At 41.2% G+C, this 24,423-nt stretch overlaps 1 pseudogene; it reads right to left on the reverse strand.

The window, feature by feature from the left end:
* The window catches only part of LOC140479462 (NAD(P) transhydrogenase, mitochondrial-like), a 184,778-nt pseudogene that overhangs the window by 65,760 nt on the left and 94,595 nt on the right, over window positions 1–24,423 (reverse strand).

The following is a 24,423-nucleotide window of genomic DNA, read 5'->3' on the forward strand; positions in this document are numbered from 1 at the left end:
CCCACAATCAGTTACTTTGTGATGAAAGGGGTATTAATTTTCCTTACCTTTGCAGTGAGTATGCCGATTAAAACGTTCAGCAGTAAACCTTTGTGGTTTTAAAACAAAGGAAGTGACTTACTCTCACCCACCTGATTTAGCACAATTTCGGCAAGTCAGTCTCACATACACAATGATGACTGAACAGAGTGAAAGATTTTGTACTTTACAGATTACAGTTAATTCAGTCTTTGATTTACAGTTTCCAGTCGGCCACGTGACCGACCTGTTGTTTGTTGAATGGGTTCGATGATTTTAAGTTGAAATGAAGATCATATGAAGATCAAGTGAAGCTTTCACAGCAGGTTGTGAAGTTTCTTATTATTGAATATCTAAGAGTTTGGGTGTCAGGTGAACTTTGAAACTAGAACAGGTAAAGTACATTGGCTGCTAGATGACCTGCAACTAGTCTGAGTCTCGTTCACATCCTGGCATGTGATTAATAGTTCTGTCTGATTTTTAAAAAACAGACAAAAAGATGGCTGTCGCATGAAGTAACTTTTCAAAACTTCAAGGTCTTTCTGCAAATGAACTGTTGTGTTCGTGTTAGTTCCACATCCTGTTGTGTGGATTCACATTTCTGAAGCTGACCACAGCCCAGTTTGGATGAGGCAGGCCACTGTAAGGCACGGAGTGAAACTGGACTTGGGTTTTTGAGTCCAGACAGACAATATGTAACCTTTAGTTGGTGAACCACAGTTAGACAATTAAAGTATGAATTCCACAAATGGATGTGATGCACACTCATCTATGTTCATTTCAATCAGGATATTTGTCAGAACCTTGATACCATCTATAGTCCAAATGCCAAAAGACATGTGATTTCCTGCAGTCGTCCTAACAACTTGATGGTGTTCAATTTTTTTAAATATTCACTGAAAGCTCCTATTACAAAATGCCTGCACTGAGCATGACAATAAACAGTTGAAATGTGAATGCACAAAGCACTCAAACGCAACTTGAAAAATGGTTACAATGGTGAGGGACAAATCGGAGAACGTAATATTCCTGGTTACAATATTTTAGGATGAGGCAAGACGAAAAGAAAGTTCATAAAACCCCCTTAAAAAAATAGGAGCAGGAGTAAGCCACTCGACCCCTTGAGCCTGCTCCATCATTCAACAGGATGATGGCTAATCCGACATTCCTCACACCCTCTTCATGTCTTTTCTCCAGAACACTTGATTCCTGTACTGATCAAGAATCTATCTCAGACTTAAATTTACACAAGGATTCTGCGCCCATAGGTCTCTGTGGCAAGAAGTTCCAAGACACACAATGTTCTGAAACAAGAAATTCCTGCTCATCTCAGCCTCAAAGTGGCACCCTTTAATTTTGAGACTGTGGCTCTGGTCCTAGACTCTCCAATGAGGGGAATTATCGTCTCAGCATTTACCTTGTCAAATCTGTTAAGAATCCTATATGTTTCAATGAGATCATCTCTCATTCTTATAAATTCTAGCAAGCAGAGCCCCAACTTGTTTCATCTTTGCTGATAAGACAATCCATAAGACATACTGAGACCATCCTCAGAAATCTTCTCAGTTCTGCCGCCATCCAGTGATATATCTTTCCTTAAATAATGGGACGAAAACTGTCCACAGTAGTCCAGATGTGGTCTCCACAGCCCCCTGTACAGTTGCAGTAAGCCTTCCCTGCCCTTATACTCCAACCCCACTGAAATAAGGGCCACCATTTCATTTGCCTTCCTGATCACCTACTGCAACTGTGTGCTAGCCTTCTGTGTTTTGTGCACAAGTTCGCCCATATCTCTTTATGTTACAGTTTTTTTATAGTTATTCTCCATTTAAATCATAGTCTGTTCTCTTGTTCTCCATTCACATTTTCCTTTAAACTCTGCATGCCACCTTTTCACCACTTACTTCAACTATCATTATCCCTCTGTAAACTGTTTGTAAGACCTCTCATTATCTGTCCTTGCCACTATTTTTGTGTCATCTGCAAATTTGGCTACAGTGCATTCACTTCCTTCCTCCAAGTCATTAATATATTGTAAACAGTAGCGGTCTCAGCACTGATCCCTGTGGAATGTCCCACTGGTCACAGGTCACCAACCTGAAAAAGGACCCCTTCGCCACTTGCTGTTTCCTGCCCGTAAGTCAATTCTCCATGCCAATGCCAATATACATGGAATATTTATATTCCATGCCAATATACTGCCTCCAACACCATGGGCTCTTATGTTATTACTTAATGTTTTGTGAGTTACCTTGTTGAACAAAGCAGCATTGATGAATAATTCCACAGCAAATACAGATACTTGCACTAAGAGAGGACTTGTATAGATGGAGTAATGCTTGGTCACCAAATTGTGAAAATGAGACAGTGGGGGGAAACTGCAGACAGTTCAAAGCTATGACAGTACATCAAAGCATTAACAATGTAATTTTAGCCATGTAAACATCTAGTGATGCTTTTTTTGAAATACAACTAGAACAAATGGCAGGATCAGTATGTTTATGACACAGAGAGAAAGAAAACTGCTGGATTTAATTTTGGGCAATGAAGTGGGGCTGTGACAAAAATCAAAAAAAAACTAGAAAATTGACTGCTGGGTTCCACGAAGACCAGAAAAGGCTAATGAAGGGTCAGTAATGAGGGTGCTGGACAGGAAAAAGGATAAGCTAAAGAGATTGCACAACAGCTGACCCAAAATTACTGAGTAGCAAAGTTAGCAAAGGGGTCAAAGGTGAGCGTTGAGATATTTTCATAAATTCATTAAATAGAAAACCATGGCAAACATATCCTTATTAAGTTTTTCAAAAGTGCATCAAGATAGCATTGCATGATTAAAAAGATATTTAAAGTAAACAAACTTAAAATGATTATGATTCAGGTCAGAGCAATTTTACATAAACAGCGATTAAACTTCAAATGTAATTCATTGACTACAAAAGCACATCTTGAGAATCTGAAATATACTGACTGTATGTAAATGGGACGACCAATACAGTTAACTGCAGGAAAGAGTTTGGCTCCAAAAATAAAATTGAGCAGGACTCAAAGTGGACAATTCATCAATGTCTGAAGGCTGTTGAAACAAAGAAGACAGAGAGGATAAAACAGAGACTCTGCCATAAATTATCAGTCTTCCTTAAATAAATCACTAATAGCTAACACGCAGGTAGAAAAATAAATCCAAAAGCTAACTGAAAAGTTGACCTCTTATGGGTACTGACTTCAAAGATATTTAAATACCTATTCTCAGAATGCAAATTAAGAAATGTCATTTTCTTTTCTACATTTAATGTCTTTCGCCATCATTACCATTCCAGGTGCCCAATGATGTCTTGTTTCAAACAGTTCTGTCCCTTCATTAGTGCCACTGATTCATTCATTCATTCATTCAGTTGAACAACAACTCAAGTTCCCTTTTTTGTTGCGTAGAAGTGATTTGGTTTCCAATATACATTTCTTTCTGACAGTTCAAGGACTGGCTATGGAGAATCTGGATTCAGGTGCTAGCACATAACTCACCACTCTGCTAAACAGCCTCAATCGTAGTCCTTTATTTGAAAAAGGAATCTCAATGCCATTTCACATTCTGCACCCAGCATTAGAATACAGGACTCCCAGGCCAGCTTTGCTGTGTTACAGAGTCAAAGAACTCTTGTGCCTTAAACTGAAACTTAAAAGGAGCTCATTATGCAACATTTGAATCTTGTATTAACCATTCCTGATGACTATCCAATTGAGGCCACTATTCCTCCCAGCTCTACCTCTATTGCTACAAATAAATACAGACATGAATTCCACAGAGAAAATTCTAATGTCATACTCTAGCCCCATCCATGGCTGCATACTGCATCAATGTTTGAAGCTCATTAATCAACTTAAACATGGGGAAGGAACAAATCTTGTGGAAGAATACAGATCATGGAGCACAACTTCAAAATTAGAATTCTGACAGAGTTATAGAGATGTACAGCACGGAAACAAACCCTCCGGTCCAATTCATCCATGCCGACCAAATATCCTAACCTAACATAGTCCTATTTGTCCACACTTGGCCCATATCCCTATAAACCCTACCTATTCATACACCCATCCAGATGCCTTTTGAATGCTGTAATTGTACCAGCCTCTACCATTTCTTCTGGCAGCTCATACCATACATGCACCACCCTCTGTGTGAAAAAGTTGCCCCTTAGGTCCCTTTTACATCTTTCCCCTCTTACCCTAAACCTATGCCCTCTAGTTCTGGACTCCCCAACCCCAGGGAAAAGACCTTGTCTATTTCTCCTATCTATTCTCCTCATGGTTTTGTAAACCCCTCAGTCTCTGTGCTCCAGGGAAAACAGCCCCAGTCTATTCAGTCTAAGGATGAGGTTTCTAAATTCTTGGAAGAGCAGAGTCTGATTAGAACAAGTCAACATGGATTTAGTAAAGGGAGGTCATGCCTGACAAACCTGTTGGAATTTTTTGAAGAGGTAACAAGTAGGTTAGACCAGGGGAACCCAGTGGATGTGGTCTATCTGGACTTTCAAAAGGCCTTTGATAAGGTGCCACACGGGAGACTGCTGAGCAAGGTGAGGGCCCATGGTGTTCGAGGTGAGCTGCTGGGATGGATTGAGGATTGGCTATCTAACAGAAGGCAGAGAGTTGGGATAAAAGGTTCTTTTTCAGAATGGCAGCCGGTGACGAGCGGTGTCCCGCAGGGTTCGGTGCTGGGGCCACAGCTGTTCGCATTATATATTAATGATTTGGATGAGGGAACCGGGGGCATTCTAGCGAAGTTTGCCGATGATACAAAGTTAGGTAGACAGGCAGGTAGTACTGAGGAAGTGGGGAGGCTACAGAAGGATCTAGACAGGTTGGGAGAGTGGTCCAGGAAATGGCTGATGGAATTTAACGTGAGCAAGTGCGAGGTCTTGCACTTTGGCAAAAAGAATATAGGAATGGACTACTTTCTAAATGGTGAGAAACTTAATAAAGCCAAAGCACAAAGGGATCTGGGAGTGCTAGTCGAGGATTCTCTAAAGGTAAACATGCAGGTTGAGTCTGTGATTAAGAAAGCGAATGCAATGTTGTCTCTTATCTCAAGAGGGTTGGAATATAAAAGCAGAGATGTACTACTAAGACTTTATAAAGCTCTGGTTAGGCCCCATTTGGAGTACTGTGTCCAGTTTTGGTCCCCACACCTCAGGAAGGACATACTGGCACTGGAACGTGTCCAGCGGAGATTCACACGGATGATCCCTGGAATGACAGGTCTAGCATATGAGGAACGGCTGAGGATACTGGGATTGTATTCGTTGGAGTTTAGAAGATTAAGGGGAGATCTAATAGAGACGTACAAAATAATACATGGCTTTGAAAAGGTGGATGCTAGAAAATTGTTTCTGTTAGGCAAGGAGACTAGGACCCGTGGACACAGCCTTAGAATTAGAGGGGGTCATTTCAGAACGGAAATGCGGAGACATTTCTTCAGCCAGAGAGTGGTGGGCCTGTGGAATTCATTGCCACGGAGTGCAGTGGAAGCCGGGACGCTAAATGTCTTCAAGGCCGAGACTGATAGGTTCTTGTTGTCTAGAGGAATTAAGGGCTACGGGGAGAACGCTGGCAAGTGGAGCTGAAATGCGCATCAGCCATGATTGAATGGCGGAGTGGACTCGATGGGCCGAATGGCCTTACTTCCACTCCTATGTCTTATGGTCTTATGGTCTAAGCCTTGATGTGCATGTCCTCCAGTCCATTAAGGTAATTACTCAGGCAGATAAAGTGATTAAAAAGGCACATAGGAAACCTAACTGAGGTATAGAGTTTAAGAGCAGGTACGTTATGCTGGAATTGTATAAACAATTGGTTAGGCCACAGTTAGAGTATTGTGTGAAGTTATGGAATCCACAGTATAGGAGGGATGTGAAAGCCCTGAAGAGGGTGCAGAGGATGTTTATCAGGGTGTTGTCTGGATTGGAGAGGTTAAGAGGATAGCATAGACATAAGGGGGAGTGTTGTCTTTGGAGCAGAAGAGGCTGAGGGGGCATAAGTGAGATGTAGGAACAGATAAGGTAAACTGGAAGAAACTTCCCCTTGTTAGAATGGGAGCATAGATTTAAGGTAAGAGGCAGGAGATTTAAACGGGACGAGAATTATCTTTCATCCAGAAGGTGGTAGGAATCTGGAAACCAGCGCCTGTAAGGGTGGCAGAGGCACATATCCTCATAGTATTTAAGAAACATTTTGATGAGCACATGCAATGCCTTGGCATAGAAGGCTATAGGTCAGGTGCTATAAAATGGGATTAGAATAGTCAAGTGGCTGTTTTTGTGCAGCACAGATCTGATGTGCTTTTTCTGTGCCGCCAACCTATATCTCTAAGACCTGCCATCATAATGTTTTCACAGTTGCAAGATTTAGAAATAGAGAGCATTGTCTCAGGATAAGGAGTCAGTCATTTAGGACGGAGCTGAGGGGAAATTTGTACACTCAAAGGGTTGCAAATCTTGGTATATCTTAAACTGTGGCCGATTCATTGTTAATTATATTCAAGACTGAGAAATAGATTCTTGGGCATCGAGGGAATCAAGGGATGTAAGGTTGGGGTATGTGCCTGGAGTTGATAGCTATGATTGTGCTAAATGTCAAAAGTGCATCTTAGAGCCCAATGGCCTACTCTTTTACCTATTTCTTACGCTTTAATGAAAAATTAAAGAAAGTTGACATGCTGTTGTCAGCGCAACATTGAAACTTGCATCTGCTCAGCATTTTCATCCATTAACTTTCCTGTTTGCGAAATGTCTGTAGAAACATGCACAAATACATTGCTTACCACACACATGATGTAGGAGAGGATAGCACCAGAAGACCCAATCAAGGCACCAACAATAGTTAAGAGGCTGTTGTTCAGCAGAAACCCTTGAGCACACAGGGCCCAGCCGGAGTAACTATTCAGTACAGTGATTACCACAGATATGTCAGCACCACCAATAGCAGCTGTTAATGTCACACCCTAAAGGACCAATACAAAATGACTCACAAAAACAGACTGCTGCAAACAACACAAACTTGGAGCATTCAGAATAACTCCAGACAAAGCATAACTTCACAAAAGGAAAACGAAAGCTTCCATGAAATGAGTCTAAAAATGATCTACACATAAAGATCTACATGATTTTTTATTTTCCGATTGATGCCTCAGGTCCATTCATGGGCGGCATGGTGGCTCAGTGGTTAGCACTGCTGCCTCACAGTACCAGGGTCCCAGGTTCAATTCCAGCCTCGGGCAACTGTCTGTGTGGAGTTTGCACATTCTCCCTGTGTCTGCGTGGGTTTCCTCCAGGTGCTCCGGTTTCCTCCCACAGTCCAAAGATGTGCAGGTTAGGTGAATTGGCCATGCTAAATTGCCCATAGTGTTAGGTGCATTAGTCAGAGGGAAATGGGTCTGGGTGGGTCACTCCCCAGAGGGTTGGTGTGGACTGGTTGGGCTGAAGGGCCTGTTTCTACACTGTAGAGAATCAAATCTAATAATAAAACATATTTCATGATCTAACAATATCTGTGTCAGTGGAATTGTATAGTCAGGGTCTAGAAGAACTTGTGTTCCCTATAAGCTAAAAACCAATAGAAATTGCAGGGGCACACAATTTCTGATATATTGATCACTGATTACAATGATCCTGGCGTAAGCAGGAAGGATTTTGCTGCAGATTTTTCTACAATATAAAGGAGCCACAGGATTCCAAACGTTTTTTTTTTAAATACATGTTGTTTTTGGTTTCTTCCACCTGTTCACATTCTGCTTATCCATTACTGATTTCTTGTATGGAGACAAATATAAAAGAACTGTACATTTCACCCCCTCTATGGAATTGCCCCTTACCTGTTTGCATGACCTCCTCCATCCCTACAATCCCTCCAGAACGCTCAATTTCTCTGATACAGAAATTTCATGAATTACCCTTCTCCCTTTTCTCCACTGAAAAACAAGGCAACAGGGTGAGGGACAGGATAGTACCTAATGGAGCCAATTCAATTTTCCATCTAATCATTGACATGGAGGAGATCTATCTGGAATTTCCACAGGCCTGACTTTCCACTGTGCCTGGAGGATCTAATAACAGGAACATTTTTCCACTTTTAATTCTTAAAGAAAGCCACAAATCACGAGAAATCTCATCCTTTCTACAAGAAGATTATCACCCCAAAGAAGCATGTTTCTATTGCAGGTTGACCAGGGGACATCTGTAACTCCCAAAGTTACCGCCACGTCTCTCAGGCATCATTTTTATTTACTTGCAAGTGTTACTTGTTGACTGTTTTCTGTTACATACCATAACCACAGACAGAGCAGATACAGATCCCAAACAGGCAATACCAGCTGGGTCAATCAAATAAGGAACAATTGCTCCAGCGCTGGTTGCTGGCAGACCTGCATTGAAAAAGTGGCATCCTGGAAGCAGAAGTGGTGCTGAATTCAACGCATCTGAAAAACAGAAGAATAGCATTGTTTCGTACGGATTTTTACATTTTGTTGTGCAGCTCATTACCACCTTCTCAAGGGCAATTAGGGATGGGCGGTGAATGTGATACCATGAACAAATTATAATAAAAACTCTTTCCAAACAATGTGCGGGTTTTTATCCATTAGGATTTTTCGACTGAGAATGTTTTTAGTTGAGGATAGGAAGGAATCTGGTTGAAAGATGAGCAAATAGAATGGAGGGACAGATCAGCTTCAATTTAACTCAATGGGATCGAGTTAAAGGGTTGAGGGGCAGGGAATGCAGTAGTCATAGAAGCTTTGGGGACATTACAACAGACCCACTCCTGCTCCTGTGTACCTACCAGTTAGTTTCAGATGCAGATCATCCTGCTGTGTGCTTCCAGTTTTTACTTCTGATTTCAAGCATTCATTTCTTTTTCTTTGCGGTAATATGAAATCAGAGATGACAGCTGTAATATACTTGAGCAAATTATAATTGAGAAAGAAGAGGTATTAGTGGTTTCAACAACTGGATGAGTTCCCCAGGCAAAATGAGATGCATCTTAGGCTGCTGTAGGCAAGGGGGTAGACTGCAGGGGCCTGAATTGAATTTTCAAAATCTCTCTCGCCATAGGAAAGGTGCCAGGAGACGAAGTGACAGTGAATGTGGTATTATTATTCAGAAAGGTGATCAGGGAATAATATGCCAGTAAATCTGACACCAGTAGTAGGAAAACAGCTGGACAAATTTAGCTCCAATTGGAGAATCAGGATTAATAAAGGACAGTCAGCATGTCTTTGTTGTGAAAGATCATATCTGACAAGTTTTGAGTTTTTCAAAGAGCTGACCAGATGTGTCATTGAGGGTGGTGCAGTTGATACTGTCTGCATGGACATCATTCAGGCTTTTAAGAAGGTCTTACATGGCAGACAGGTTAAAAAGCCAACAGCCCATTGAATCCAAAGCAATTTGACAAATTGGATCGAAAATTAGCGTAGTGGCAGGAGACAGAGGTGACGTTTGAAGGCTGGTTTTGTGATTGGTTGCCTGAGTCCAGTGTGTAAGACAGGGTTCATTCTTGTGTGCATTAATGATCTAGACATAAATGTAGGAGGTATGATTAGTAAATTCAGAGATGACTTAAAAATTGATGGTGTGGTAAATAATGAGGAGGAAAGCTTCAGACTGCAGGACGATGTAGATGACAGGTCAAACGGGTAGAACAATGATAAAGGCAACATAATCCTGAAAAGTATGAGGTGATGCATTTTGGGAAGGCTAGCAAGGCAACAGAGTAGATGTTTAATGGTAGGACCTTATGAAGTACAGAAGATCAGAGGGTCCTTGCTGTGCATGCCCATAGATTCCTGGAGGCAGCAGGACAGGGAAATCAGGTGGTTACAAAGGTAAACAGGATACTTGCATTTATTAGTTGAGGCACTGAATTCATGCAGGGACAAGGAAATTATGATGCAGCAGTACAAGATGATAGACCATAGCTGGAGCACTCCATGCACTTATGATTGTCACACTGTCGCAAGAATATGATTGCACCAGAATCCCGACACTGTGGAAACAGGCCATGTGGCCCAACGAGTCCACAATAACCCTCTGAAGAGTAATCCTCCCAGACCTATTCCCCCTACTCTATTACTCTACATTTCCACTGACTACTACACCTAGCCTACATATCCCTGAACACTAGGCAATTTAGCATTGACCAATTCATTTAACCTGCACATCTTTGGACTGTGGGAGGAAACTGGAGCACCCAGAGGAAAGCTACGCAGACACGGGGACAATATGAAAACTCCACAGTCACCCAAGGCTGGAATTGAATCCAGGTTTCTGGCGCTATAAGGCAACAGTGTTAACCACTGAGCCACCAGGGTACTGAGACGAATTTGATATCACAGAAGACAGCCAAATCACTGAATATGCTCAAGAAAGAGATTTATAATTTTTAAAAATATTTCAAAGGCATCAGGGAAATGGGGGGAAAGTATGAACATGACATAAAGACAGAGGATCAGCCATGATCATACTGAATGATGGAAGGGCTGAATGGCCTACACCTGCTCATGGTTTCTATGTTTTGATATTTTCTGTGCTGTTTGACTCTTATGACTCCATACTAAGCAGTGAATGCTTAGGGAGGGAAGGAGTTAAACAAGATAGCTTTTAAAATCCTTTAGAATTGCAATTTATTTCAAAGCAAACATAAAAAGATTTTTACAGACTTTTATTGACAGACAACATGTCCCTATAAACAAGGGTATTGCCATTTTTGTCTTAAGTAGAGAGCTGTTATTTTTGCATTCAAGAACTTTCCTTTTATCTCTTTTGCTCAAAGCATTACACAGATCATTCCGTGAAAGTTTCACAAAGCTGCTTTAATAAGTCACTATTCTTTTTGATATGAGAGGAAAATTATCATTTAGCACAAGTACTGTCATTGTTTACAAAATATTAAGTATGTTATTTTAATACACATGCTACTTTAGTACATTTCTTAAGTAATTAATAGTCTATGCTAAAGGAAGGTTCTTCCTCAGAAAGAGCTGAGGACCAGATGGGGCAGCTGACCAAAACTAAAACAAAACTCTGCACTTGTGAAAACTCATATCAATATCTCTAAGAAACAAGACAAAGGATGACTTCTAAACTCACTGTCGTCAAAAATCACCAGTTACCTATGTGCTGCTTATATATACTGAATTGAGTGCTACAAACATATACTGAATTGAGAACAGATGTACCAGTCTTAGATGTGGCATTTCTAAACCTAGAATCAAAACATTAAGAAAAAATGGATGGATTGAGAGGTGTAGCAAAAAAACCCACCATGACAGATAAACAGGGAGAAAGAAAGTGAGGGAGTATATCAGGGTGGGATTGCAAATTAGAATATAGAACATTATAGTACAGTACTGGCCCTTCGGCCCTCGATACTTCACCAACCTTTGGAACTAATCTGAAGCCCATCTAACCTACTCATCTTAATGTTTATCCAATGACCATTTAAATGCTCGTAAAGTTGGCGAGTCTACTACTGTTGCAGGCAGTGCATTCCACGCCCCTACTACTCTCTGAGTAAAGCAACTCCCTCTGACATATGTCATATATCTATCAGCCCTCGATTTAAAGCTATGTCCCCTTGTGCTAGCCATCGCTATCCAAGGAAAAAGGCTCTCACTGTAGTCATTAGCACCAAAGTGCTCATCTACCTCCAAATCTAACACCTGGCTGGGTTCATTACCCAGCACCAAATCTAATGTGGCCTTGCCCCTTATTGGCCTGTGTACATACTGTGTCAGGAAACCCTCCTGCACACACTGTACTTGAACTATAGTAATCCCAGTCGATATTTGGAAAGTTAAAGGCCCCATAACAACTGCCCTACCACTCCTGCTCCTATTGAGGATTATCTCCTATCCTATCCTCTACATCTCTGGAACTATTTGGAGGCCTATGGAAAACTCCCAACAGGGTAACATCTTTCCTGTTTCTAATCTCAGCCCATACGACCTCTGTAGATGAGTCCTCAAATGTCCTTTCTGCAATGGTAATACTGTCCATGCCTAACAGTGCCACACCTTCCTCCTCTTTTATCATTTTCTCTGTTCTTACTGAAATACCTAAATCCCGGAACCTACAATAACCAATCCAGACCCTGCTCTACCCATATCTCTAAAATGGCCACAACATCGAAATCCCAGGTATCAAACCATGTTACAAGTTCACCCACCTTATTCCAGATGCTCCTGGCGTTGAAGCAGACACACTTCAAACCAACTTCTTGAAACCTTAGTTCTGCCTTCACTACTCTCAATCTCCCATATACTCAAACTACAATTTTGGTTCCTATCCCCATGCTGAATTAATTTAAACCCACCTGAAGAGCATTAGCAAATCTCCCCCCAGGATATTGGTACCCCTTTGCTTCAGGTGAAGACTATCCTGATTTTAGAGGTCCCTCCTACCCCAGAACCCTCCCTCCTGCACCATCCCTGTAGCCACATGTTCAACTTTTCTCTCTCCCTATTCCTCGCCTTGCTAGCACATGGCACGTGCAACAAACCAGAGATAACAACTGTTTGTTCTAGCTCTAAGCTTCCACCCTAGCTCCCCATCTCTCGTCCTACCTGTGCCATTGGTGCCTAAATGGACCACGACTTGGGGCTGTTCCCCCTCCCCCTCAAGGATCCCGAAAACATGATCAGGGACAATCCACAAAGCCTGACACTTGGGAGGCAACACACCGATCATGAGTCTCTCTCGTTCCCACAGAACCTCCTTTCTGTCCTAACTGTGGAGTCCCTGATGACAAATGCTCTGCTCCTCCTCCCCCATCCATTCTGAGCAACAGGAACAGACTCTGTGCCAGAGACCTGTACCCCACAGCTTATCCCTGGTAAGTCATCCCCCATAACAGTATCCAAAATATAACATTTGTTGTTGAGGGGAATGGCCACAGTGGTTCCCTGCACTGCCTGTTGATTTCCCTTCCACCCTTGATGGTAACCCATCTGCCTTCTTCTTTTACCTGAGGTGTGACTACCTCCCTGTAACTGTCACCTTACCAGTTGGCACACAGAATCTTTTTTTTGGTTAGAGGAGGAGGATGGGTGGGAGACATTACCCAAGTAGTGTTTCGGGTAAAGCAACCACCCAGATATACAGCCTCACTAACCCAGCAGTCCTATGTCCGCTCCTGCTCTATGTGTGCTCCTCCTGCACGAGATAAGCTTTTATATCTTTTCTTTTCGAACAATGTTGATACGTTTGCAATTGCATTTTCTCTGCCCTGAAAAGAACTCACTGTGGCCTTGTTAAGATGTACCAACCAAATTTGTTTGCTGTCCCCACACCCCATCAACACCTCCACCACCAATGTCTACAATGTATACCCAGAGTAGTTTGAGCCTGCACTCATTGGAATTTAGAAGAATGACTGGCGACCTTATCGAAACATATACGATGTTCTGCTCTAACGCGTTTCATTAATGCAAATTTGCTAAAACACGATTGATGAATTAGGAACACTGTTTCTAAAGTGCGAATTTTGAAAGCGTGTGTTGGTTATAATGTGATTCCAGCCCCATTAGTTTCAATATTGCTGCTATTACGCGATTTTCTTATAACACGAGGTTGCGTGAGAACAGAACTACTGTGTTATAGCACAACCAACTGTACACAGCTTTGATATCTAAATTGAAGGATTATGACAGAGGTATTTCAAAACAAGTTTCATCCATTAAGATAACTTTAAAAATTCATTTATGTTATTAAATCTATCTAGTATCCAATAAACAGCAGAACTCACCCCATCTCATTTTATGCATGGAACTTTATTTCTGAACCACTTTTACTTCGATCAAAGACAGGAGTATATTCCATGAACACAGCTTACCTCACAACAGTGAAGTTTTCAAAATTCCTGTTGAACAGCTGAATTAAAATTTCACATTATGGTTCAGACATCACCAGAACAATTTTGTTGCATGCATCTTGCAGGTCGCTAAGTATTTACTGGCTATTGCTAAACAACAAGATAACTTTCACTGCAGCCAGACATCCCAAAGTGGGTCGTGGATGAACAGAAAAAGATGGCTTCCAAGCCAAACCAGCAATCAGAAGGAGTGACCAAAAGCTTGGTCAAAGGGATGGGAATATTAAGAGAAACATCAAGGAAGAGTTGAAGAGCAGCAAAGAAGGGTTGGGGCAGGGAGCAGGGTGTCATGTAATTCAAAATCTTGGGTGGCTGAGGGCACATCTGACAATGATGGGACATGAGATGGAATTAACAAAAGATAGAAGTCGCAAGAACAACGTACATAAGGTGGGGATATTGTAGGATTGGCAGAGGAGTGAAGTCATGGAAAGAACTCAACACAGTAATGTTAATGTTGAATTTGAGGTATTGAGCAATAGCAGCCAACAGAAGTTTAAGACAAAGATGAGGGGCTAGTGAAATATGGTTTGGGAACGAAACCAGACAACAGCATTTTGGATAAAATGAAGATTTTCATACGATAAAACAAATATCTGGGATGAGTCGTATGATTTTTGGCTACATGTGAGTCACCTTGATTTTTGGAAGAGATTTTGCAAGGACCAGCAGGTTTTCCCCTCTGTTCCTTACCAAAAGTACCTCACAATTATTTACTCTGCCCCTTTAGTATCACTCACTTCTGATTTCAATTCAAACTTACCACATATGGTTCCTACAGCAACTCATTGCTCACTGGATATCCACTGAAAGATTAGCATCCCTTGAACCTGCATCAATAGGCAGCTCTGCACCCAAACAGCAGCGGTCTGGAGTTGCTCTGCAGAGTCCCACATATTTGCCCTGCATATGGGCAGACAGGAGGAAATTGTCTGTGAATGGAAGGACTTTAAGATCTTGCTGGGTCGATTGGTGGAGTTAATTTTTATTTTGTTCATGGGATGTCGGTGTCACTGGCCAGGCCAGCATTTATTGCCCATCTAGAGGACAAATAAGAGTCAACCAGATTGGTCACATGTGGGCCAGACCAGGTAAGGATGAGAGACTTCCTTCCCTAAAGGGCATTAGTGAACCAGATGGGTCTTTTTTTTTTAACAACAGTTGTTACATCGTCATTCCAGATTTTTATTGAACTCCAATTTCACCACCTGCCATAGCGGGATTCAAACTCATGTCCACCTGGGGGTCTAGAATACCAGTCCAGTGAAATTACCACTATGCCATCACCTCCCCAAAAATGTATTGCTAATTAGTGTCTCCTCCTCTACTCATGGAAAAGATGTAACTGTCACAGGCCTACTTCCAGGCCTACTGTGCAAAACCACTAATGTTCTAATGCAAGGTGGAGAATAGCCAGCACTGTGGACAGATCTAGCAAGAACTTGTATGACAAGATGGTTCTGTTATTAAACATGTGGAGTTTAAGAACACAGAATGCAATTTTAAAACTGAGAAACCTGCTTCATTGTTTGGAAACTGGGACAAGTCAGAAGTGAGTTTGTACAATTAGCATTGTTGAGATATGAGAAGATTTGTAGCTCAGGTTGATGATGATTATGTAAGTTAGCTCACTGAACTGGAAGGTTTGTTTTCAGATGTTTTGTCACCATGACTAGATAATGTCGTCAGTGAGAGTCTTCAGTGAATGCTGGTGATATATCCCGCCTCTCTATTTATAGGTCTTAGTTTCTTAAGGTGGGTGATATCATTTCCGATCCTTTTTTTTGAACGAAAGGGAGATGGGATCTAAATCGATGTGTTCATTGATGAAGTTAGAATGCTCTGCCTCTAAGAATTCTCATGTGTGTCTTTGTTTCACCTGTCCTAGGATGTGTATGTTGTCTTTGTCTGTATAAATGGAAACTAGTGATAGTGGGTCATGTCCTTTGGGTTCATGAATCCTGGTGGCAAGTTTCCTACTTGTTTGTCTGATGTAGATTTTTTTTACAGTTCTTGCATTGTATCTTGTAAATGATGTTAGTTTAGCTCTCCATTAACTGTATGTTTAACAGTCACGTCTAGGAATGCGAGTCTGTTGTAGTTCTCCTCCTCTTTTATGAATTTTATGCCTGTCAGGATATTGTTGATGGCGCTGAATGTTTCCTCGGATTTGTTCCATTTTGTGATGACAAAGGTGTCATCCACATCGCAGACCCAAAGTTTGGTTTGCATAGATGGGAGGGCAACTTGTTCAAGTCTCTGTATTACATCTTCCGATGTGAGCCCTGATATTGGTGATCCCATAGGTGTTCTGTTGACTTGTTTGTAGGTGTTGTTATTGAATGTGAAGTGGGTAGTGAGGCACAGGTCCACTAGCTTGAGGATGTTGTCTTTGCTGATGAAGTTGGTGCTGTCTGGTGTTTGTGGTCCTGGTTTTCCTAGTAGCGATGCCAGTGTTTCTTTGGCCAGGTCGATGTTAATTGATGTGAAAAAGCCTGTAACTGTTGAGATATCGGAACCTAAACGTGACATTATACAAATTCCAAATATTAAGAATTTTGTGAATCTTAAGATCAGACATGTAGACTGACTTCGAACTAACACCTTCTACTAGACTACTTCCAACTATTTTAGCATTTTAAATACAGAAACTGTTCAAACCAAAGGAGTCTGATTTGAAAAGTTCTTGTCCTTCTATTTTCACACATTTGCGGGCATCTCAATTTTACTGATATCACAATCACAGGATTGTAGACGCCCCTTCATCCTAGATGACATGCCATCTTTTAAATTCATGACTAAAAAATCAGATCCAGTATAGCCAAAAGCCACCTTTGCCGTGCCAAACTGAGGAATTAATCCTGTATTATTATTATTATCTTAGATGTCTCTTTCCCTGCTATCTTCCCAGTGAGTGCCTTTGTGTTTTCAACTGAACATTGTAGCCACTTTAGAGGGATCCTCGATCCATAAAAAATGATTTCCTGTCCATCCTGCTGTCCAGGATGTCTGTTACAAACAATTATTATCTTCTAATCTTTACTAGCCTTGACCTTAGACATATTAAATTAACAACCCATAACAACCATCTGAAGGGGTGAGGGGAGTGGAACTTAATGTTTCATTCCTTCCATTTAACCTTAAAGCCCAGAGGTGAAAAGATTGCGATTTATTCTGCGGAGTCTCCAGGTCTGGACCTTCTGAAAATCTGACTGCACTAATCAGCTTCTTCCAACAGCAACTGGTTTGATTTTCTTTCAAAAGTACATGTATTTATGGAGAAATTAAGGGGGCAGATAGCAGAAGGAACATCCTCATATTCCTATGAGGATGGCAACTTTTGGAAACCCTGGATGACAAGATTGAAGGTTTAGTCAAAAAAGAAAAATGAAGCATACCTATGGTTTAGGAAACTAAAATCAAACAAGGTTCATGAGGAATAGATAGGATGCAGAAAATAACCTAAACAAAATTAGGAAGGCGAATAGGGGCCACAAAATGTCCTTGGCAAGTCAGATTAAGGAGAATCCCAAGGCATTTTATACATAGACTAGGAGCAAGAGGGGACTGGGGAAAGGGTAGGTCCACTCAAGGACAAAGGAGGGAATTTATGTACGATGTCAGAGGAAGTGGGTGAGGTTGTTAATGAGTACTCCGCATCGGTATTTGCTAAGGAGAAGGACATGGATGATGGTAAGATTAGGGAGAGGTATGTTGATGTTCTGAGGCATCGATATTAAGAAGGAGGTGTTGGGAGTCTTGAAAAAAATTAAGGCAGGTAAGTCTGATTGGATCTATCCCAGGATAACAAGGAAGACAAGGGAGACAAATGCTGGGGCCATGACAGAGACCTTTGTACCCTCTTTAGCCACAAATCAGGTCCCAGAAGACTCGAGAATACTCAGTGGTGTTCCTTTAAGAGTGTTTAACAAGGATAATTCAGAAAGTATGAGCCAGTGAACCGGACATCAGTGGCAGGGAAATTATTAGAGAAGTTTCAGGATCTTCTTTGGAAAGACTTATTAGGCATAGCCAGCATTTCTTTTCTGGGGAGGTCGTGTCTCACAAACTTGAATGAATTTTTTGGGAAGTCATGAAGATAATTGATGAGGGTAAGGCAAGGGATGATGTCTACATGGACTTTACATAAGCATTTGATAAGGTCGCTCAAGGTAGGCTAAATCACATGGTAAGATGGCAAATTGAATACAAAATTGGCTTGGTGAAAGGAGACAGAGGATAGTTCATAGATCATAGAATCCCTACAGCATGGAAACAGGCCATTCAGTCCATCAAGTTCACATCAACCCTCTGAAGATCATCCTACACAGACCCAACCCCCCACCACCCTACCGCTATAAGCACATATTTTTCATGGCTAATCCACCTAGCCTACATATCCCTGGACACATTAGCAATGCTAAATTGCCAAAACCACCTAACCTCACATCTTTGGACTGTGGGAGGAAACTGGAGCACCTGGACGAAAACCATGCAGACACAGGGAGAACGCAAAACTCCACAGAGTCGCCCAAGAATGGATTTGAACCTGGGTCCTGACTGCTATGAGGCAGCAGAACTAACCAATGAGCCTCTGTACCTCCTTTTGCACTGCGCCACCCCTGGTAGGTGGGGGATGCGGTGGGGGGAGGGGTGGTGGTTCGGACTGGAAGTCTGTAACCAGTGGTGTTCCACAAGGATCAGTGCCAGGACCTCTGTTGTTTGTAATATATATAAATGAATTAGGTATAAATGTAGGTGGTCTCATTAGTAAGTTTGCAGCTGGCTCAAAAATGGGTGGAGTTGTGGATAGTGAGAAAAGTTATCAAAAGGATACAGCAGGATATATATCAATCAGAAAATTGGGTGGAGAAATGGCAGATGGAGTTGAATTTGGACAAGTGTGAGATGGTGCATTTTGGGAAGTCAAACACAAGAGGAAACTATACAGTAAATAGCAGGACCCTTAGGAGCACTGATATACTGAGGGATCTTGGGATTCAAGTCCATAGCTCCCTGAAAGTGGCAACATAACTGGATAAGGTGGTAAAGAAGGCGTACGGCATGCTGGTCTGCCGAGTCAGGGCACTGAGTATAAATGTTGACAAGTTATGTTGTAGCTGTATAAAACTTTAGTTGGGTCACATTTGAAATATGTGCAGTTCTTGTCCCCAAACTATAGGAAAGATGTGCAGCCTTTCGAGAAGGTGCAGAATATTTACCAGGATATTGGCTTCAGTTGTTTTTGCTAGAGCATAGGAGGCTGAGGGGTGGCCTGATAGAATTGTATAAAATAATCAGAAGCATGATAGAGTGGATAGAGGGCTTAGGTTTAAGGTGAGAGGGGAGAAATGTAAAGGCGATTTGCAAACAAAGATTTTTTTTTAATATAGAAGGTATTAGGTGCTTGAAATGCACAGCAAGGGTAAGTGGTAGAAATAGATGTATGAGCAAGGTTTAAGAGGCATTTAAACAGACACATGAAGAGGGAAGGGAAGAGAGGGATACAGAATATGTACAGGTAGATGTGATTAGTTTTGAATGGCATCTGGTTGGTGTAGATATGGTGGGCCAAAGGGCCTGTTTCTCTGCTGTACTGTTCTATTTAAAATGCAGATGACTTCAAACTCACCTTGTAATTTGCCATAAGCAACAAGAGAACCACTGAACATCACTCCACCTATGTAGGTGCCAAGGTAGGCTATGAGCTTGGTTAAATTTGCTGCAGAGTCTGTACTGAAATGAGGATATGCCACCATATACTCAGCCACACAGGTAAGCATGGCAGCTAAACCAACCAGACTGTGGAAAGCAGCAACCAGCTGGGGAAGGTCAGAGATCTGGATACGAGAGGCAATTCCAAGTCCTGCAGAAAATTTTTAAAATAAGTTCTATTTACTATGAGAGAAAATCAAAAATGGAACTAGGACTAAAACAACCTCCATTTAGAAATTACATCAAAAATCTTTTCTGTGCATTCGTGGTGTCTTGCACCACTGTGGTAATTATGCGATTTCACTTGAAAATGCAATTTTTTTCCTTAAGCATAAAGGATTCAATGTGAAGCTGCACTTGTCCATTCATGCATCTTAATATCTATAAAATCAGTAACTTGTGTACCTACTTAAGGATTTAGGTTGTTTTTAAAGCAATGACCAGCATCAGATATTTTTATATTGCCTTTAACATGATGGGTCCCAAGCAATCTGCAAAGGGGAAGAATGGGTCCAGTGACAAAGGATTTAGAAAATTGGGCTGATGTCTGGATAGCCCCTTAAGTTTTAAGCTTTACCTTTGTTATGAAGATGTGGATGTACTGTACCTTTAACACAGTTAAAAGCTTGCAGAGCTACCTGACAGCACCAAGTGTTCTGAATAAGGTAACAATGTAACACTTGGTCGAAAGCTAAATGAGCTGGGTTGCCTGGAGACAAAAACAGATTTGAATTAGGCCAATCAGTTTAAATTATATCCCAAAAAATACCAAATTCCAATCGAATGTATCCTGACAATCTTAAAAGCCAATGACACAATCCGATGCTTTAGGAGAAAATTGAACAGTTGACAGGAGAACTCCACCTGACCAACAGATGTAGACTGTTAATCAGAACTGTCTGAGAGGTACCTGTCACGGGAAGGAATTTGTACAAAGAAAGGCATCGACACTGACCTGGAGAGCAAACCTGCAAAGAGAAGATTCGGCAGGGGCTGGTTTTGAAAATTTGAATTTTTTTCAGTAAATCGTAATCGGGGGTTTTATCGGACTAGTATTATAGAAGGGAAAGTAAAAGAGAAGTTAGAGGAAGAAGTTGTAAATTGTTTTTAGGTAATTATTCTCTGTTATACTTTAAGAAATAAAGTTGTTAATTTTTACTTTAAATAGTTCTTGGCCTCTTGAATTTTCACAGATTACTGCATGGGATAAATCTTTTCTGTGTTGCTGGTTTAAATTAAGCAGGAGAGTTTACCCTGTGACGTAACACCTTTCATTTCAGTAAATGATGCTACAGTAATAACAACAGGAGCAATGGTTGTGCATCTAACAAGTCAAAAATAGGCATCTACTTTGTGGATAGGCAGAGTAAACACACGTTTCCCTTTTGTGCACACGTTTGTTTCTCATTTGCAGTCTACATTGCTTGACTGCAACAAAGTACAGTCATACTGTGAAATAGTTAAATATGTACATCTCTCCTCATGAGCTCACAGCCTCTCCATCGGCAAGTACTCCGATGTCACTCGTTATGGTGTCACACAGAAACTGGGTCTCTCGCAGGTTAAAGTTTCAAAGGAACAGGGATATGGTTCAGTCAGCAGTCGTGAAACATCCAGGTAAGCTGAGTGGCCTGTGGAAATTAAACTGCCAGCTGTGGATGAATATTTTCATCGCCTTATAAATGTCTCAGGAAAACTGAAGTCTACAGGAGCAAACCCTGACAAAAATCTTCAGTAGAAACCAAAGTCATACCGATGTTTAAATATCCTTCCAAAAACTCTTGCAATCATGTCAGTGCCAAATATAGTCCTTGCATCCCTTTAGACTCACTGACATACTAAGACAGGAACGCTCACATTCAGGCAGCCCACACTCTCAAACAGTTTGCTCAGGCTTCGGTCCTGGACAGGTTACTTCAGTTTTGCTGCAGACCATTAGCACAACATGAGAGACCGGAGTTACAAAAGTTAAGCCCAAATCGATTGGCATAAAGATGTACAGGTCTGTTGGCTCTCTCTGATCTATCGGATTTACTCTGGATACCAAAATTTCAAAGCAGTTCTAACAATAGAACATACCCAATGTTCTTTATTAAAGCAAAGTACAGTATAAAAAACCCACAAAAATTTACCATAAAATGCTTATGATCACAAGAGAACCCCTTTACACCAACTTGTCCAAAGATCAGACCAGAACAGGTCATGAGCTCACTTTGGCTCAATTGTTCATCATTGATCACTGACTCTCGAGCTAGCTGAATTTTACTATGAGACAAGCTGCTTGAAATGCTTTCCACACAAAGAAGCTTTACATTTCACACTTGACACTATCCAGTCTCCAGAAAATGATCAGTTTGACAACTGGCAAACTCACCAACATGCTACATTTTACACATCAATTTCATTGATTAACTCATTAAGCCTTGATTATGTTGCCTTGGAAAAGTGTTTATCCCTTGTTCTTCGTGAACTTTAACAGAAAACTTTAGCTTCCACTCACTGTTCACTACTTACATGTCATCCAAACAACTGTGTGATAATTACTTAACACAATTCCATGACAATTACAATTCAGGTGATGAATAGTCCACATTATCACATTTGATTCACTGTGTTTGTTTTAAATAAAACTTCAGTTTTTCCAGAGCTACTCTGACAGTTCAGCCTATTACTGTTTGAGTTACAAGACTTGATGTAAACAACCACACATGTCTTCAGCCTAAACACAAACACTTAAAAAAGACTTGTCACCTCTACCTAATCATTAGGTCTTCACCAAGTTTCACATTTCTACTCCTCATTTCATTCTCATTTAATTTCATTTAACTTCAGTTTGGCTAACCCAGCAAATTTTAGGTTCATTTCTACAGGTCCCCTGAGCCACCTTGAATGGTAAAAGGTATCATCATATCCCACTGCTCAGCCACCCCCCACCCCCGCCACCTCAAGTCAAGAAACCCTTGATTCAGAAAGTGCCAATCCACCGTGGTCCATTTATCTCAATGGGTGCTGGAGATTTGAGTCTCTGCTCATCAAGTGAATGGAACTCACTTTCACCTAGTTAAACCAACAAACCAAACAAAATGAAAGAAGATGCGAACTCTTCAAATTTTCGAGGACCATGTACATGGGACTGATAAACAACACGCAGTTGATCAAAGACAGGTGCCGGACAGTCTGATTAATATGGAATTGGATTGATTGAACATTGATATAGCATTTCTGCAGAGACTAGACTTGTTGAGAGAGAATCATGAAAAGAAAGCCATTACACATTCACCCAGCAGGTGGAGAGTTCGGGGAAAAGCAGGAATAAGACAAAGAATTGGCTTTGCCGTAAAGGATTCCCTGATAGAACTACCCCCCACCCAAGTCTCCCACCTGGCCACAAATAGTTCAGAATGTGTTCTCTCCTCCCATTTAATTCAAACAAGACTAGTTGACTTCAGGAGAATCAACATTCCAACACTGCACTCCCCTACAAAGGAGAAAGACCAGTTTTGTTAGAAGCTCTCAACAAAATCCGGAAGTTAATATATATTGAATATTTTAGGTTTTGAACATTAAAGGGGCATGGCACAGCTGATCTGATGTTGAATCTCTGACTGCTTTTGAAAGGTGTCGCAGTCAAGGTCTGGGATGTGCTCAATATATTCCAGATTTCTCCTTCATAACATATATGGAATATATTTGAATGACCAATTTTGGACTGGGGACATATGAGGTTATTGAGACAACATTTGAGAACAGAGCAGGTCCGTGGGGCAGGTACACATAAAAGAGCTCCAGAGTTTTGACCTAGTGACAATGAAGGGACAGTATTATTGTTCCAAGTCAGGGTAATCTTTGGCTTGGAGGGCAACATGCATGTGGTAATGTTGCATGTTGTTGACATCTTTGCTGGGTCATGAGGCTACAAGTTGTGGTTAAATACAATTCTGCTTTCAGCACACAACACCTCATGGTTGTCTAGTTTTGAATTGCTGGATCTGTGCAAAATTAATCCCATTTAGCACAGTGATAGTGCCACACAACATAACGGAAAGTATTATTAATACAAAGACACACTTTGTCTCCATAAAGACTGTGTGGTTATTATTCATACTAATACTGTCAAGAACAAATATATCTGCAGCAAGTAGGTTGTTAGGATGAGATGAAATACACTTTTCTTTCTTGCTGATGGTCTCATAACCTGCCACAAACCCAGTCCAGCAACAGAAACGTCCTTGCATTGGACTGGAATAAGCATCTGGGTATCCATACCGCTGCTCCAAGCACGCCTACAAGTGTGATGTGAGGATGGTGAGTAATGCCAGGAATATAAAAAAACCCTGACACAGCCAAGTAAATGCTCACCAAGAGTGCCATCGCACCTGACATCTGAGCCAATAGTTCAGGAGAAGGTCTAAGATCTCCGGGGATAGCAGCAATTTCTCCAGCGACACCAATCATTCCCAAAGCATTGCCAAGAAGAGCAGGATTTTGAGAGGACAGTCCAGCTAAAGCTCCAACACAGCACAACCCTGATCCAAGATACATCATCTGATGAATAATAAATATATGCATTTTCAGTCTAATTTGTACAGGATGTGGAGAAACATTCACAATTATCTAATTCCTTGCACATCCTCAGAATGGCCCAGAGCATTTTGCTGCTAAAAAGATATAGTGAAGTGTCTTTTGTTTGCCACACTGAGCCAATATATACATGCAGGGTCTCAAAAACAACAAGGACACCAAATACTTGTGAATTCTCAAATAGGATCA

This window comes from Chiloscyllium punctatum, chromosome 1 (genome assembly GCF_047496795.1).
Source record: "Chiloscyllium punctatum isolate Juve2018m chromosome 1, sChiPun1.3, whole genome shotgun sequence".
NCBI classification, from domain to species: Eukaryota; Metazoa; Chordata; class Chondrichthyes; order Orectolobiformes; family Hemiscylliidae; genus Chiloscyllium; species Chiloscyllium punctatum.